Source organism: Ascaphus truei, chromosome 1, assembly GCF_040206685.1.
Source record: "Ascaphus truei isolate aAscTru1 chromosome 1, aAscTru1.hap1, whole genome shotgun sequence".
NCBI lineage: Eukaryota > Metazoa > Chordata > Amphibia > Anura > Ascaphidae > Ascaphus > Ascaphus truei.
Window position 1 is genome coordinate 436,795,383 of NC_134483.1, and position 16,466 is coordinate 436,811,848.

The following is a 16,466-nucleotide window of genomic DNA, read 5'->3' on the forward strand; positions in this document are numbered from 1 at the left end:
AATGTGTTATTAACTAATTGCAACTAGTGTTCAAATATTGCACCCCGTAAATTATTATTGAGATGCAGATGACTTAAGTCATACAATTGCAGCAATATGAACTGGTTATTTTATTGTTTTACCCGGTGTGATATTAACTTAGTTCTAATAGAGTTTGATGTATCTGGGCATTTGAGCTTTATTTGGTAGCTTGTAGAAGTGATTTAAAATGTTCTAGCACTACCCACTTCGATGGCATCCATGTGTTAAACTAACGAGCAGTAGTAGATTAATGAATGGGGCCCCTTATATTATTATATGTCTGAATGCAAAGAGTTTCCAAACCATAGGAGAACTGCTAGGAACAAACTTTCGACACGGTTCACTCTGTAATAATTCAATGAAAAATCTCTGTACCACAGAAATCAAATAGCAGTTTCGAGAACAAAACTAAAGATGTAGCTGCTTTCTTTGGCATCCAAAGTGTTCTACAGAGGTTTACATGAGATGTTTTTGATGTTTTTGTCATCTTTTCATTGTTTGAAATTACTTTTCAAGTGCGTTTTTACTGGATTTTGCAGGTGCAGATATTTATTGTTATAGTTGGATTGTGAAAAAGGCCTATGCAATTATTTTTCACATAATACATACTAAAACAATGTTATGGGGAACAAATGCTTGGAAATAGCATTCTTAACCATTAACACACCTTGTGAGACCATGTTTCTAACAGAAAATGTTTGCCAAATGGATTGTTTTATTTCATTCAGTGATATTAATATCTACTTTCAGATGCAGTAATTTCCTGGCCTGTGTATATCTCTTGAGTATAAGACTGGACTGGTGTTGCAGATCAAGACCAATATAGCTATTTGTGTAATTGCATTTTGTCAATATAGTTACACAGTAGAATAGTTACACAGCAGATGAGGTTAAAAAAAAATGAAAAAGTCCATAGAGTTCAACCTACTGGACAGTGTTAAATTAATTGGCTGAGATACTCAATAACACGTTAAATTGTGAGTCCTATCTCTTTAACATTGCTTTCAATTGCTCTACTACTAAATAATGTGCCACTCTTAATGCATTAACATGCACAATAACAGCTTCTTCTTCTATAAATTGGTTGCGATATTCAATCTCATTTACATACACCATTAAAGGGGTAACTAAGAGTTAAATAATGCCAGCGATACAATAAAGCTTGAACCTATAGAAATCTGCATTAATCAGTGCTACCTCAGCAATTGTGTGTGTGTGTTGGATGAAGGATGGGTTGGAGATGACACGCTTTTCTACCATTGAGTTCTTAAATAGACCTTTTAACAAAACTCTGTCAGAAAATTATTTCACCGTTTTGATACCTGAGGCTGTCTACCAATGCATTGCAAATAAATGCCTTAATTTACCAAATAAATTAACAGCTATACTACACATGACACAACTACAAACACACAACAAATAAAACCCAAAAAGCATATAATTTACGTGCAAATGTGAACATTTTGATCCTTTCGTAGTTCAAGTGACCAGTGAGTGACGGGTTGACCATGACTACCTGGCCAGTCAACTTTGGTTTCAATGGGGTTACTATGTTAAGTTCAATATTAGAAGATTAAACGTTAAAGAAAAAGATTAGAAAATAATATATGGGACCCTTTCAGTGTGAGATTGACAGGCAAATTATTGGGGACAAGGAAAAAGCAGAGATATTAAATACATGATTTGCCTCTGTATTAAACAGAAAGCAATCATTTGCAAAAATTGTGCAAAAGGAGGAAGCGACAAGCTCTAATTAATGAACAATTGGTTAACTTAGGAAGCAGGGCATAGGGGCTTGATAAAATTAAAGTGAATAAAGCACTTGGCCTGGTTGGAATGCACGCAAGGTTTCTTATGGAGTTAAGTTCAGTAAAAGAAAAACCATAATATTTCATATTCAAGGACTCCATTTCCACAGGCTCAGTACCACAAGATTGGTGTAAAGCAGACGTGTTGCCCATTTTTAAAAAGGGAACAAGACCACTACTGGGGAATTACAAACCTGTAAGCCTATCAGTAATAGAGGGGAAGCTACTTGAAGGTTTAATACGAGATAATATTCAGGAATACCTACAGATGCAGCCACTTGTATTTCTAAGGTGCCGCAACACATGTGCTGGTGAAACGGGGACCAAAAGTCGAGCTTTCCTGGCACATATTCAAGGACTCCATTTCCACAGGCTCAGTACCACAAGATTGGTGTAAAGCAGACGTGTTGCCCATTTTTAAAAAGGGAACAAGACCACTACTGGGGAATTACAAACCTGTAAGCCTATCAGTAATAGAGGGGAAGCTACTTGAAGGTTTAATACGAGATAATATTCAGGAATACCTACAGATGCAGCCACTTGTATTTCTAAGGTGCCGCAACACATGTGCTGGTGAAACGGGGACCAAAAGTCGAGCTTTCCTGGCACAGTGCTTGGTAGGGGGGAATGGCCAATCAGGATTAACATAGTGGGGTCTCTGCTTCTGAATAGGACTCCTGCTGTGTGAATCCTGCTGGGCTGCATCAGTCTGGAAGAAATGCGCAGTGAGAGTAGACATATTCAGTCACTCAATCTGCGCACCTCGAACAGGTGATCGCGTGGCTTTTATTTTATTTTGAAAACATATTATTGAAGCAGAGGATCTCTGAAGCTGAGCCACATTCATTTCAGCCCTGGGGACCCTCTGATTCCCAAGTTACAAGCCCGGTATAGGGTGCGGTATAGAAGCAATCACATGGTACATCTACCAGTCAGATTGGTGGATATACAGTACCATTTGTCAGTCAAATGTGATGTCACATGAATAGGTCCTGGCACTCGGCTATAGACTGGGCATTTTTTTCGGAACAGCATGGCGAACCGCATTGACTGTATATCTATCATTGGCAACATCATCAAGGAGCGACAGCGATCCCAGCGTTAACCAGCGAAGAATTTTAGTGCAACTTTCTACCTGCACCTTGACACTCAGTTTCACAACAGATAACCTCTAAGTGTCTTGATCCATAATGGGATGTTTTATACATCTACTAGATATACTAAGACCAGACAGCAAATGGTTAAACACAATTTGACCTTAGAGGAAATCCCTTTGTTTTAGCAGAATATTTCCATTATTGAATGTGGGCGTTAAGGGATACCCTGTTCAGCCATCCACACTAGCTTTAGCCGGAACTTTACAACTTTACCCAATAACTACAAGAGTATACTCTGGGAATTGTTATTACATATTGTTGCAATTGAAAAGAACACCCAGCTTAGCTATCTGTACCAGTTTTAGTAAGAACCCTGCATGGGTGCAATAACTTGGTAGTTATTAGACACTACTTTGGGAATTGATATTATATACTGTTGCAACTCAATATTCCCCCTGTGTACTTTTAGATACATTACTGCATTGCTACACGGGGCTCAGTAGAGTATGCACTGGGAATAGATATGTTATACTGTTGCAAGTTAGGAATGACACTGTGTACCTTGTGCAGTTTCTGCATTCATTATTGCTGTAGTTACTGTACATCCAGATTATTGCTCGGTATAGTATGTACTGTAGCTACCTGTTTGAATTATATCTTGAGTGCCCCATTTCACTGCTGTTCATCACTTTTAAGCCAGCTGTATCCTTTAGTAGGGTGGGAGTGTCTTATCCTTGCTCCCCTCCAAGTACTGGGATAGCCGTGCGGTTTTGCCTTTGATGGCAGTAAGTTTAGCTTAATTACAGCTAGACTATATACACACGTGTTACTACATCATAGATATATATATTCATATTTTTTTAATTATCAGTTTTTCCCTGTGTATACGAGACGGTCCACTAAATGTTTTTTAGTGTTTTAATCCTAGTTTGTAAGCATTGTCCTTGTCCATTGTTTGTTTAATAAAGTCATTATTTTGTACCCACCCTTAAGAGTGCTCTAGTTTGGAGTTTGTGTAGGTCTTGTCTTGTGGGACCTACCATTTCTTCTTGCTTGTTACTAGAGTATTTAACTTCACCTTGAGAATTGTATCAAATGCTCTGAAGAATGTAGTTGTACATTACTAAAAAAATCGGCATAGTACATTTATATAACTTCACACTTAATTTAAAAAAAAAATACCTGGTCTAAAGAAAAGCTTTTATTTACTGGAAAAACAAACATTAAAAAAGGGAACTTTCCCAAAATGATTTTAGCCACCACAAATGCTTCTCCTTTCAGTTAAAATAAGAGACACTGCCAAGTTGAGTAGGGTTTTATAAGGTTTGCATGAAAAATCAAAACAATAGAGTTGGCTGGACTTTATATACTGTAGACAATGAAATTCTGAAGCATAATACTGTATGATCATCTAACATTTCTGTTTTGTTATTTTCTAGACTTGTTACTAGCTAAAAACATATTATATGTGTTGATGGTAAAATTAAATCAACAGTGGCAGGGTCCTGACCCCTGGTTCCTGGCCTAACATTTATATACTTGAGAAGACAGAGCTTTTCCTGATTGTGTCACATGCAATTCTATGTATTTTATGATGTCAAACAGTCATTTGCAGAAGGTAACAGACAGAAACAGGATCTGTAATTTCCTGGCATATGCTCCATTTTTATTGATTTTAATTAATTCCTTCTAGTTTTAGGACTTTTATGATCTTTATTTAAGTAATACAACAGCCTGGTACATGATCATTCAAGTATCTACTACTGAAAGACAATACAGTACATAAGATGGTACCCGTCAACCTACGAACATTGGTAAAAAGTTTAACACATATAAAAGAAAGGGGCGCAAGAAAAACCAAAGTCAATGTGATAGAAATAATTATATATTTACTCAATGCTCAATGGCTTAAACATAATTGTTATCAGCACATACAATAAATAAGGCGGTCTTTAGTAACGGCAGATTTCCACTCCCCCCCCCTTTTCCCAAGATGTACCCAAACCTCACTGCTCAGTGTGGTTTTCTCACAACCAGTCCCGATCGGAGGCTGAGGATGATGTCCAAGCTACCAACATCTGGGCTAGCAGCGGAGCTCAAGCTGCATGCCCGCTAGTGAGGAAAGGGAGGGGGAAAGTGGGAATCCCAGCTGCGTCCTGCGATGACGTCACACGTCATGCAGAGACTCAGGATACCTCTACACCAGTAGGGATGAATCTCCGGGAAGCGCAGGGATATGTGAAAACAAAAATGTATATAGATAGTGCAATATTGCTGTGACAAATTAAATAAATTGGCTGATCTAATGCAGATGTACTCACAAGTGTGAGAAGGTTAAAGGCACGTAAAGGTATCTTTCCCAGAGTATGGATGTCACACTGTATTCAGGAAATCAATCTCAGCCCCATATAGAATCAGGGGCTGAGATTGATTTCCTGAATACAGTGTGACATCCATACTCTGGGAAAGATACCTTTACGTGCCTTTAACCTTCTCACACTTGTGAGTACATCTGCATTAGATCAGCCAATTTATTTAATTTGTCACAGCAATATTGCACTATCTATATACATTTTTGTTTTCACATATCCCTGCGCTTCCCGGAGATTCATCCCTACTTCTCAACACGAGGACTGACAGAGCAATCCTCACCGGGTCATAGCAGCACCTGTTTTATGTGTTTGCATAAGTATCACCTTTTGATTATTATTATCACTACGATTATATGTATAGCTAGTATTTTTATATAGAGCGCCACCATTAGATAAGTTTCCTTTTTCACATACCTCTACACCAGGCCTGCACAACTTATAAAGCGAGAAGGGCCGAACTGCTCCAAGAAAAACAGATTTGGGCCACACGGGTAAAATCATTATCATCATCAATCATCAATCATCATCATCATATCTCCCCCAACACCTCTCATCATCATCATCATCATCATCATCATCATCATCATCATCATCATCATCATCATCCTCATATCTCCTCCAGAACCCCTCATCAATCTCTCCCAGCACCCCTCATCATCCTCATATCTGCCCCAGCACCCCAGCATCCTCATATCTCTCCCAGCACCCCTCATCATCCTCATATCTCCCCCAGCACTCATCATCTTCACATATCTCCCCCTGCACCCCTCATCCTCAATCTTTGCGAGACTCACCCTCTATCTGACACACTGCCACTCTGACGCACTGACACTGACACACTGCCACTCTGACACACTGCCACAGCCACACTGCCACTCTGCCACTGACACACCGACACACTGCCACTGCCACACTGCAACTCTGACACACAGCCACTGACACACTGCCACTCTGATGCACTGCCACTGCCAATCTGACACACTGCCACTGCCACTGACACACTGCCACTGACACACTGCCACTCTGACACACTGCCACTGCCACTCTGACGCACTGACACTAACACACTGACACTCTGACACACTGCCACTCTGCCACTGACACACCGACACACTGCCACTGCCACACTGCCACTCTGACACACAGCCACTGCCACACTGCCACTCTGTCACTGACACACTGCCACCGACACACTGCCACTGCCACTGACACACTGCCACTCTGACACACTGACACTGACACACTGACACTCTGTCACTGACACACTGCCACTGACATACTGCTACTCTGACACAATGCCACTCTGACGCACAGCCACTGACACACTGCCACTCTGACGCACTGCCACTGCCACACTGCCACACTGCCACTGCCACTGCCACACTGCCACTGCCACACTGCCACTGCCACTGCCACTGACACGCTGCCACTCTGTCACTGCCACTGACACAGCCACACTGCAACTGACACTCTGCCACACTGCTACTGCCGCACTGACACACTGCCACTCTGACACACTGCCACTCTGACACATTGCCACTCTGACACACTGCCACTGACACACTGCCACTGACACACTGCCACTCTGACACACTGCCACTGACACACTGCCACTCTGACGAACAGCCACTGACACACTGACACTCTGACGCACTGCCACTGCCACACTGCCACACTGCCACACTGCCACACTGCCACTGCCACTGCCACACTGCCACTGCCACTGACACTGACACGCTGCCACTCTGTCACTGCCACTGACACAGCCACACTGCAACTGACACTCTGCCACACTGCTATTGCCGCACTGACACACTGCCACTCTGACACACTGCCACTCTGACACATTGCCACTCTGACACACTGCCACTGACACACTGCCACTGACACACTGCCACTCTGACACACTGCCACTCTGACGCACTGCCACTCTGACGCACTGCCACTCTGACGCACTGCCACTGACACACTGCCACTCTGACACACTGCCAGTGACACACTGCCACTGACATACTGTCACTCTGACACACTGCCACTGCCACACTGCCACACTGCCACTGACACTGACACACTGACACAGCCACACTGCAACTGACACTGACACACTGCCATTGCCGCACTGCCACTGCCACACTTCCACTGCCACACTGCCACACTGCCACTGCCACTCTGACACACTGCCACTGACACACTGACACACTGCTACTGACATACTGCCTCAGCCACACTGCCACAGAAAGAAAGAAAAAAGATGCTTTGGGTATCTGATCCGGATCTTCATGGCGGATGGCATCGGATGCTGTTGGAGGCCTTCAAGGTACATGAGCTTCCTGTTACCTCGGGAGTCGGAGGGCCACCGCTTCTAATGGTAAGTCATAAATTGAATGTTTGTAAATGTCTCTTTTTACAGGTTTCTTCATTGGATGTGTTTTTTGATTTTTTGGGAGAGGCACATTGACTGATAATATATTAATCTGTACCACTTTAGGGTACAGATGAATACATTATTATGACAATATTTGGGGGGGGGGGGGCATTTGTGGCTTGGTATTGCTGTTGGTTTTTTTAATTTCAATTTCTTATGTGGATGTGATTTTTTTTTCCTGCTTAATGGTAATAAAATGTTTGCGATTGGTGTTTGTTTGTAGTTAATGTTCTATTATGTTAGATAATGCGTTTTATGGAGTGTGACCCTCAGCCTACAATTGAGAGGGAGAGAGACTGCTGGGAATCCCGTGACGTCACTACCCAACCGGCTGCTATACCAGAAGTGACGTATCGGCCCCCAGCAAAGACGCAGAACGCAGGCTTGCAGCGGTGGCGGCGGTGTGCTGTGACTCTGAGATCGCTACTCAGTTACCATCTTCACCTCACCTTCCATGCTGTATTTCATTTGGATCTTGTAAGCCTCCAATTTTACTTTTTTGGATAAATCGTTTGTTACCATTTGCACCTTGGCTTTGTGTCTCTCTCTTTTGAGATTGTGATACCTCCTACCTGCTCCAGCCTGTGACCATCCACTTTAGTTGGATAACTGCATATTTGTTTCTATTTCATTGTGAGTGTTCACTTGGGAGCTTATCTACACATTGTGTTTTGTTTAGACAACATTGCACTATGTAGTCTTTATTCTTTTTAAGGTTCATCATCGCTCCCCTGGTTCTTCTTTGCCAATGTTGGATTATGTTAGCTAATGCGTTTTATGGTTATTTCAGATATTGTTTGAATTTATTTCTTCGTCTTTTAATGTTTACATTCATTAATGTTGTAGTAATTCATTGGTTTGATTGGTTAGTGTTACTATTCATTTTGAGTTGGTTTAGGAATTAATTGGTTTTATTGGTTAATGGTTTAATTAATTCTTTGTTGATGTTGTTACTACTTGTATTCATTGGATTAGCTGGCTACTGTTATTATTTACTTTATTTAGGTATGCTAATGCAGTGTTTAATAATGGGCAAATAATCTATTATCCATATCTGGATAATAGTTATTTTGCACATTATTGTACTGTATGTGTTAGGGGGTGTATTTAGTTAGAATTAATGTGAGAAAGAGAAACTAAACTACAACCAAGCGCTCAACCTATTGTGAATTGTGTGTATAGTGAATTGGTATATACAACAAGTGCAACAAACAATATATTGTGACAATAATGTGATAAACGTATTGTGAATAAATACTATACAATATATATACTATAAAATGAAATAGACCCCACACCATCAGATTAAGGAGGAGTATGGGGATGGGCTGCCCAGGACTATAACAAGCTAATCCATATAGCTATAAACAGAATGTTTGGTAAAGAGAGCAAAGTCCTTGGCGCACTATCAAGTGCATACACCTGATAAATCAGTCCTGTTGTTAGAGAACTGTTGGGAAATTGTCCACAAATTGACTTCCTGGTTTTCTTTAGATGTTTCTTGATCTGTAATCAAAGAAGACAGGAAACCATTGCGCAGTATCTCGTGTATATTGAAGCCTCATTCACACAGCTGCTAGATACTTACATCTAGATGGGTAAACGTAGGCCTTAAAAGGTATCTTTAAACCGGCTGTTGGTATCTGTCACCGGGTTCCCCACTGGTGTTGCTCCCGCTCCACAGGTGCCGATCCGCCCAGTGATACACAAAAGATAAAAGGCCCAATAGTGTGGTACAGTACAATTTAATAAAACAAATAAAAAGACCAACATATAATGCACTCACATGCTATATGGTCTGTCTGCACGATTTACAATGTGCCGTCCGCAAGCATGAGGGGCTGGACCGTGGTGTGTGCGGAGGCTGGATCCTGCGTGTATCTCCTCCTCGCGGCCGCAAGTCAGAGCGCCAGGTCCACCTCAGATGTCGTCACTTCCAACAGCAACCTCCTCAGCTGGTATTGGCACGTAGCAATGCGTGCAGCTATGCTCCACCCTACGCGCGTTTCGTGACCTCTGACGTCACTTCCTCAGGGGTAATGGAGCTTAGATGTTGCTTGTGCTATTTATGCACAGCTAATTGGCCCTAGACTCGCCCTAATGGGATAATTATTCCCAGAGGGGTGCTTTGGGCTAATTGATGTCATAAGGTGCTGTTTGAGCACAACTAAATGGCCCTACACTCACCTTAATATAATTTTTATTTCCAAGGGGGTATTGGGCTGATTGACTGGAGTAGTGATGTAATCATTACAAACTCCTGTCATGCATGGTAACTGTATCACAAACTTGCTATAATAAGACTGTGATACAACATAATAAAATACAATTCACACACAGTACTACATATGGTATCAAAAACACAACAGATAATACAATTAATAGTTCTGATGCATAAAAATAAATATGTATAAACATTCATGTCTGAGACCATTAATACAGAACAGAATACAGAATGCCCCTGTGGGCTACAATATGTAGGGCGAACAGGTAGACCACTAAAGAGACGCTTTGCAGAACATATCTACAATATTAGAAGAGGTTTTGAGACACATAGTGTCTCAAATCACTTCAAAATAAAACACAATCAAAACCCAGAGGGATTGGTCTGTAAGGGTATAGATTGCCCCAAACAAAATTGGAGAGGGGGAGATAAAATCAATCTAATATCGCGGCGTGAAAGCTATTGGATATACACCCTTAAAACATTAACCCCAAAAGGTCTAAACATAGAGTTTGACCTGGCATCTTTTTTGAGAGATAGTTAATTTATATCAAATTGACAGTCGATCAAAATCAAATATATATATCAAAATCTGTCAGCCAGCATCAATAAATTCCTATGAGTCCTATGTTCAATCTGTACCATAGACACTATATGGATACTAGAATGTTCCATTTTTTATATACAAAAGCCCATTTTAAGTATACAATCAAATATCACTGTATTAATGGTCTCAGACATGAATGTTTATACATATTTATTTTTATGCATCAGAACTATTAATTGTATTATCTGTTGTGTTTTTGATACCATATGTAGTACTGTGTGTGAATTGTATTTTATTATGTTGTATCACAGTCTTATTATAGCAAGTTTGTGATACAGTTACCATGCATGACAGGAGTTTGTAATGATTACATCACTACTCCAGTCAATCAGCCCAATACCCCCTTGGAAATAAAAATTATATTAAGGTGAGTGTAGGGCCATTTAGTTGTGCTCAAACAGCACCTTATGACATCAATTAGCCCAAAGCACCCCTCTGGGAATAATTATCCCATTAGGGCGAGTCTAGGGCCAATTAGCTGTGCATAAATAGCACAAGCAACATCTAAGCTCCATTACCCCTGAGGAAGTGACGTCAGAGGTCACGAAACGCGCGTAGGGTGGAGCATAGCTGCACGCATTGCTACGTGCCAATACCAGCTGAGGAGGTTGCTGTTGGAAGTGACGACATCTGAGGTGGACCTGGCGCTCTGACTTGCGGCCGCGAGGAGGAGATACACGCAGGATCCAGCCTCCGCACACACCACGGTCCAGCCCCTCATGCTTGCGGACGGCACATTGTAAATCGTGCAGACAGACCATATAGCATGTGAGTGCATTATATGTTGGTCTTTTTATTTGTTTTATTAAATTGTACTGTACCACACTATTGGGCCTTTTATCTTTTGTGTATCACTGGGCGGATCGGCACCTGTGGAGCGGGAGCAACACCAGTGGGGAACCCGGTGACAGATACCAACAGCCGGTTTAAAGATACCTTTTAAGGCCTACGTTTACCCATCTAGATGTAAGTATCTAGCAGCTGTGTGAATGAGGCTTCAATATACACGAGATACTGCGCAATGGTTTCCTGTCTTCTTTGATTACAGATCAAGAAACATCTAAAGAAAACCAGGAAGTCAATTTGTGGACAATTTCCCAACAGTTCTCTAACAACAGGACTGATTTATCAGGTGTATGCACTTGATAGTGCGCCAAGGACTTTGCTCTCTTTACCAAACATTTAGTTAGAAATAATGTTTAGTATTTTTGTAGGCACAACATTGGTACCGCAGGCCCGCGGGTACCCCGTGACTCCCGCGGGTACACCGAAACGGCCGCGGGGTCAGCCGTGGACACCCGCCGGTCTGTTGTATGGGTTTTGCGCCTGCAAAAAGGTAAACAAATAATTTTTTCTAAGTCCTGCTTTTTTTAACACCTGCCTTTAGCTGGTGAGCTTTATTCAGCGCAACTTTCACGTATGATAAGTTTGCGTTGCTTAGTGAATCCCGCAGAATGGCAGGATTCAGCGCAAACAGCTCATCGTACGAGCAAAGTTGGACTTAAATTTTTTTCCAGGAAAATGTCAGTTTTAGAGTGCAAAGTGCCTCTTTGTGCGGCTTAGTGAATAGTGCTCGGCGGAACTTCACGTTCTATTAGCACTTTGCACTCGTAAAACGACTTATCACTGCTTAGTGCATTCCCCTTATTCTGGGAAAGCTACCCGCCTATCTGAACAAGCACCTCACCCATACCACATGCAGCACTTACCATCTGCGATCTGATTCCTAAAGGCTGTTCATGGTCCCAAGGTTCAACAAAGTATCCAGCCGCTCCTCCTTCTCTTACCATGTACCCCACAACTGGAACACTCTAACGGAGACTCTCACAGCCACCACCAGTCTAAGTTCTTTCAAAACTAAAGCTGCCTCACATTTTAATCTGGTCTGTAACTGTTACTTACAGTACGCCTATAATATATATTATCTTTACCTGTGCATGCAATGTCTTGTATATAATGTATAACTCTGTTCACATAATGTAGCTATGTAACCATGTATTTGTCATCAGAACTCTACTGTATGCCCAGGACATGCCTAAAAATGAGCGGTATCTGTCAATGTATTACTTCCTGGTAAAACATTTTTATAAATAAAATATTATATATTTGTATGCAAATATTTAAATTGTCAACATTTTATTATTGTTACATGCTATGTTAGTTTTAATTGTGTACACTTTTAGGAGATAGAACCTAAATGGCAATGTGTCATGAGGTTAATGTTATATATCCTGGAAGTGTGTAGCAAAAGGTTTCACTAACAGAAAGTTCCTAACTACTTAAATATGCTAGGAACTGTAAAAAATGTAAATTCATGTTTCTGTGACCAAATGCAATGGGAATGTATTTTGACACGGTCAGCAAGAAGTGTTTTATTTTTACAAATACAAGGTATTTCCTTTAATGTCATTGTTTGAGAATGGACACTTTTCCTGTCAAACGAGGTTAACAATACACTTGAAGAAATAAAATTGAAAATGTTATGCCTGGTGAAATTGTAGCATTCTAGATACACAAATGCAAATTCGGTATGTATCTGGGGAGTTCATTTTCACAAGAGCCCTCAGGAACAATTTTATTCTTACTTATGGAAGCAGTTTTGACTGCCAATGACAAAACCCTCTGCAAATCAAGAATAAAATTAAGCTCCAATTGCATGCATGCATATCGTACAATTCTATCTAGCTCATGAAACAAGAGTGGGGAAAAAGACATAATACAATCCTGTAATATTGCAGAGTACTACTGGTTAAATGACCCTGATCCTTTCTGTCTGTATATTTGTTTGAAGAAAACTTTAATTCAGTAATCTTTTAAAGCCACAGTACAGTATATGAGGTTTAAAAATTGTAAAAAAAAAGAAAGGAAGGCCAGTTAAAGGCAACTCTTCTTTCTTTTACCACTCAATTTCCTAAGATATTTGTATGTAGAAGAATAATTAAGTAATAATCCCTGAAGAACAGGGCATTACTGGCCAATAATGCCCCGGCTGGAAGAGTTGAAGGCCTGAGTCAAAGCCGAGGGACTTTAACCCAGCCAGGGCATTATTGGCCAGTAATGCCCTGTTCTGAGGAATTATTACTATTACAGGCTAAATGTAGGCTTTTTTTTTTCCATAAAAAAGATACACTTTTGTTTTCATATTGATTTTTATCAGCATGATTGTCTACATTCTTATGCTTTTACTTCAAGTTTATTAAAAGGGAATTGTACATACACACAGCCCCCTCCATATACGCACAAAAACACAACACACTGCTTCCCCCCTTCTATACACACAAACACTCTGCAACCCCCCTCTATATACACAAACACACTCTACAGTCCGCCCTACACACTCTGGAGCCCCCCTCCTCTACACCCACAAAATACACTGCAGCCCTCCTCCAACCTCTATACTCACAAAACACACGCACACACACACGCACAACACACACAGCAGCCCACTCTACATCCACAAACACACAGTGCAGCCCTCTGTAAACCCACAAAACTGCAGACACACACACACACACCAAAACACACGCTGCAGCCCTCCTCCACACTCTACACCCACTGACACACACATCCAGAAAACACACTGCAGACACACACACACCAACAAAGCCGACTGCTGCCCCCCTCTACTTCCACAAAACCCACACCAGCAGCCCCCCTCTACACCCACTGCAGCCCCCTGTAAACCACACACTGCAGACACACACACACAAAATACTCTGCACCCCTCCTCCACCCACAAAACACACACTGCAGCCCCCCTCTGCACCCACAAAACACACACTGCAGAGACACAAACAAACAAAACACACTCTGCCACCTCTACATCCACAATTATTTTATTATTAAAACACACACCAGCAGCCCCCTCCCTACACCCACTGCAGCCCCCTGGTAAACCCACACACTGCAGACACACACACAAAACACTCTGCACCCCTCCTCCACCCAAAAAACACACACTGAAGACACACACACTGAAGACAAACACACTGAAGACACACACACTTCAGTCCCCCCCTACACACACAAAACACACACACAGCAGACACACACAGCAGACACACACCAACAAAACAGACTCTGCTGCCCCCTCTACACCCACAAAACACACACCAACAGAAGACACACACACACACCAATGAAACACTCTGCTGGACCTCTTTACACCCACAAAACACACACAAACTTTCCCCTCACTCTCCTGTGCAGAGCTCTCTTCAGGCAGGGTTAGGGTCCTCGAACACCTGGGTAACATCAGGAATGGAGTGGACACTCCGGTGGCAAGGCACGTCAATGAGCACCACCAGGGTGACAACACGGTACTCACCTTTAAGGGCATAGACCAACTGTCCATGGGCATTAGGAAAGGGAACTGGGACCAAGAGCTACTTAAAATAGAGTCCCGGTGGATATATACCCTACAAACCCTAAGCCCAAGGGGTCTAAATGAGGGTTTTGTATATAGCCCATTTATACACTGGCGACACACTTTATTCGAGCTCGGCTAGTCCCACGAATTCGGGTATACCCGAGTGCATTGAGGTATTTTCCAGGCAGGGATTGAAGCATTTTATTCCCGCTGGCTGCAATACTGCACAGTATATATATATATATATATATATACTGCATTACAATTCATGAATTTATGCCATCTGGTAGACACGCGAAGCATTGCAGCCTATTAAATCCTAATCATTATCATTTAACAGATCAGCCGCCCGTCAGCCAGGCATGAACCCAGGCTGGGAAGGCAAACGCAACGGGGCTTGTCAGAGGTGAGGAGCGGCGCATTCCAGGTATCTGCCAGGTACATACTGGGTATTTGCTCGAATAAAGTGTGTCGGTGCAGTATAGTCCATATATGTAGCCTAGACGTGCACATAAGTTGTGCACACAGAGTACCATATAAAGACCCAGTGATCATTCACTCTAACCATTACATATCATCCCCCTGCTGTAATTTCCTATATCATCCTCATTCTCCTAATGGTGTCAGCAATACATAACCCCCGTGCGCTCTCTATGCAGTCCATGGATATACATGCATTTAATGGTTCTACTCATAACATTGTAATGGACACTGGGGGCAGCAGTAGGTCCTTACTTACGATCAGGATTCTATCTCTTATTCCACGCACGCTAAGCACCTAGCTAGTGTACATGAATAGGGGAAGGAGTAACCTATCAGAGCTCACGCTCTTCTACAAAAGGTGGGGGCAATACACAAGCCCCTCCCAGCCTTGAGAAAGCTTTTGCCTAAGCGAAACGTACGTTGGCAGTGACGTCATCACGTCAAAGGGGCGGGACTAACGCTCGTGATCGGAGCGCTCCCTGCACCCATACTAACTCCCTAACAGAGAGTTTGTTCAAAGCAATGAGCTTGTGACTTGATTAATAGAGCAGCAACCGTGTATGTACTGATAACACTAAGCATTAGCCAGTGTGTATAGAGCCATAGAACAGAAGCACGGTGCCTGCCATTTTATGCTACCAGCTTCTCTCGTGTTTTTATTGTTCCTGAGTGTATGTAGACACTACTTGTGTACTACAATATTTTTTCTTCCTACCTGGACTTATGGTCACTTGTGTACAAGAGGTACACCCATCAAGATATCTGCATTAAGGTATAATTCAGTGAGTGTGTGTGAGTGTTTTTTACACTCTTATGGTGGCTTGATTTGCTAGCACCACCCAGGGATTATAGCAGCGACCTGCTGATCTAGATTACCTTATGACTGGTAATTATAGCCTGTCCCTTGGGAGCTTACTACAGTAAAAACTCACCTGTTCTACTTACCTATATATACCTGGTGACGTTGTATATATATAAATATACTACTCACTACTACCTTTGGGCTAGACAACTGATAGCCACAAGTGGCTGTACTTGTGACCAATTACTTATGGACACA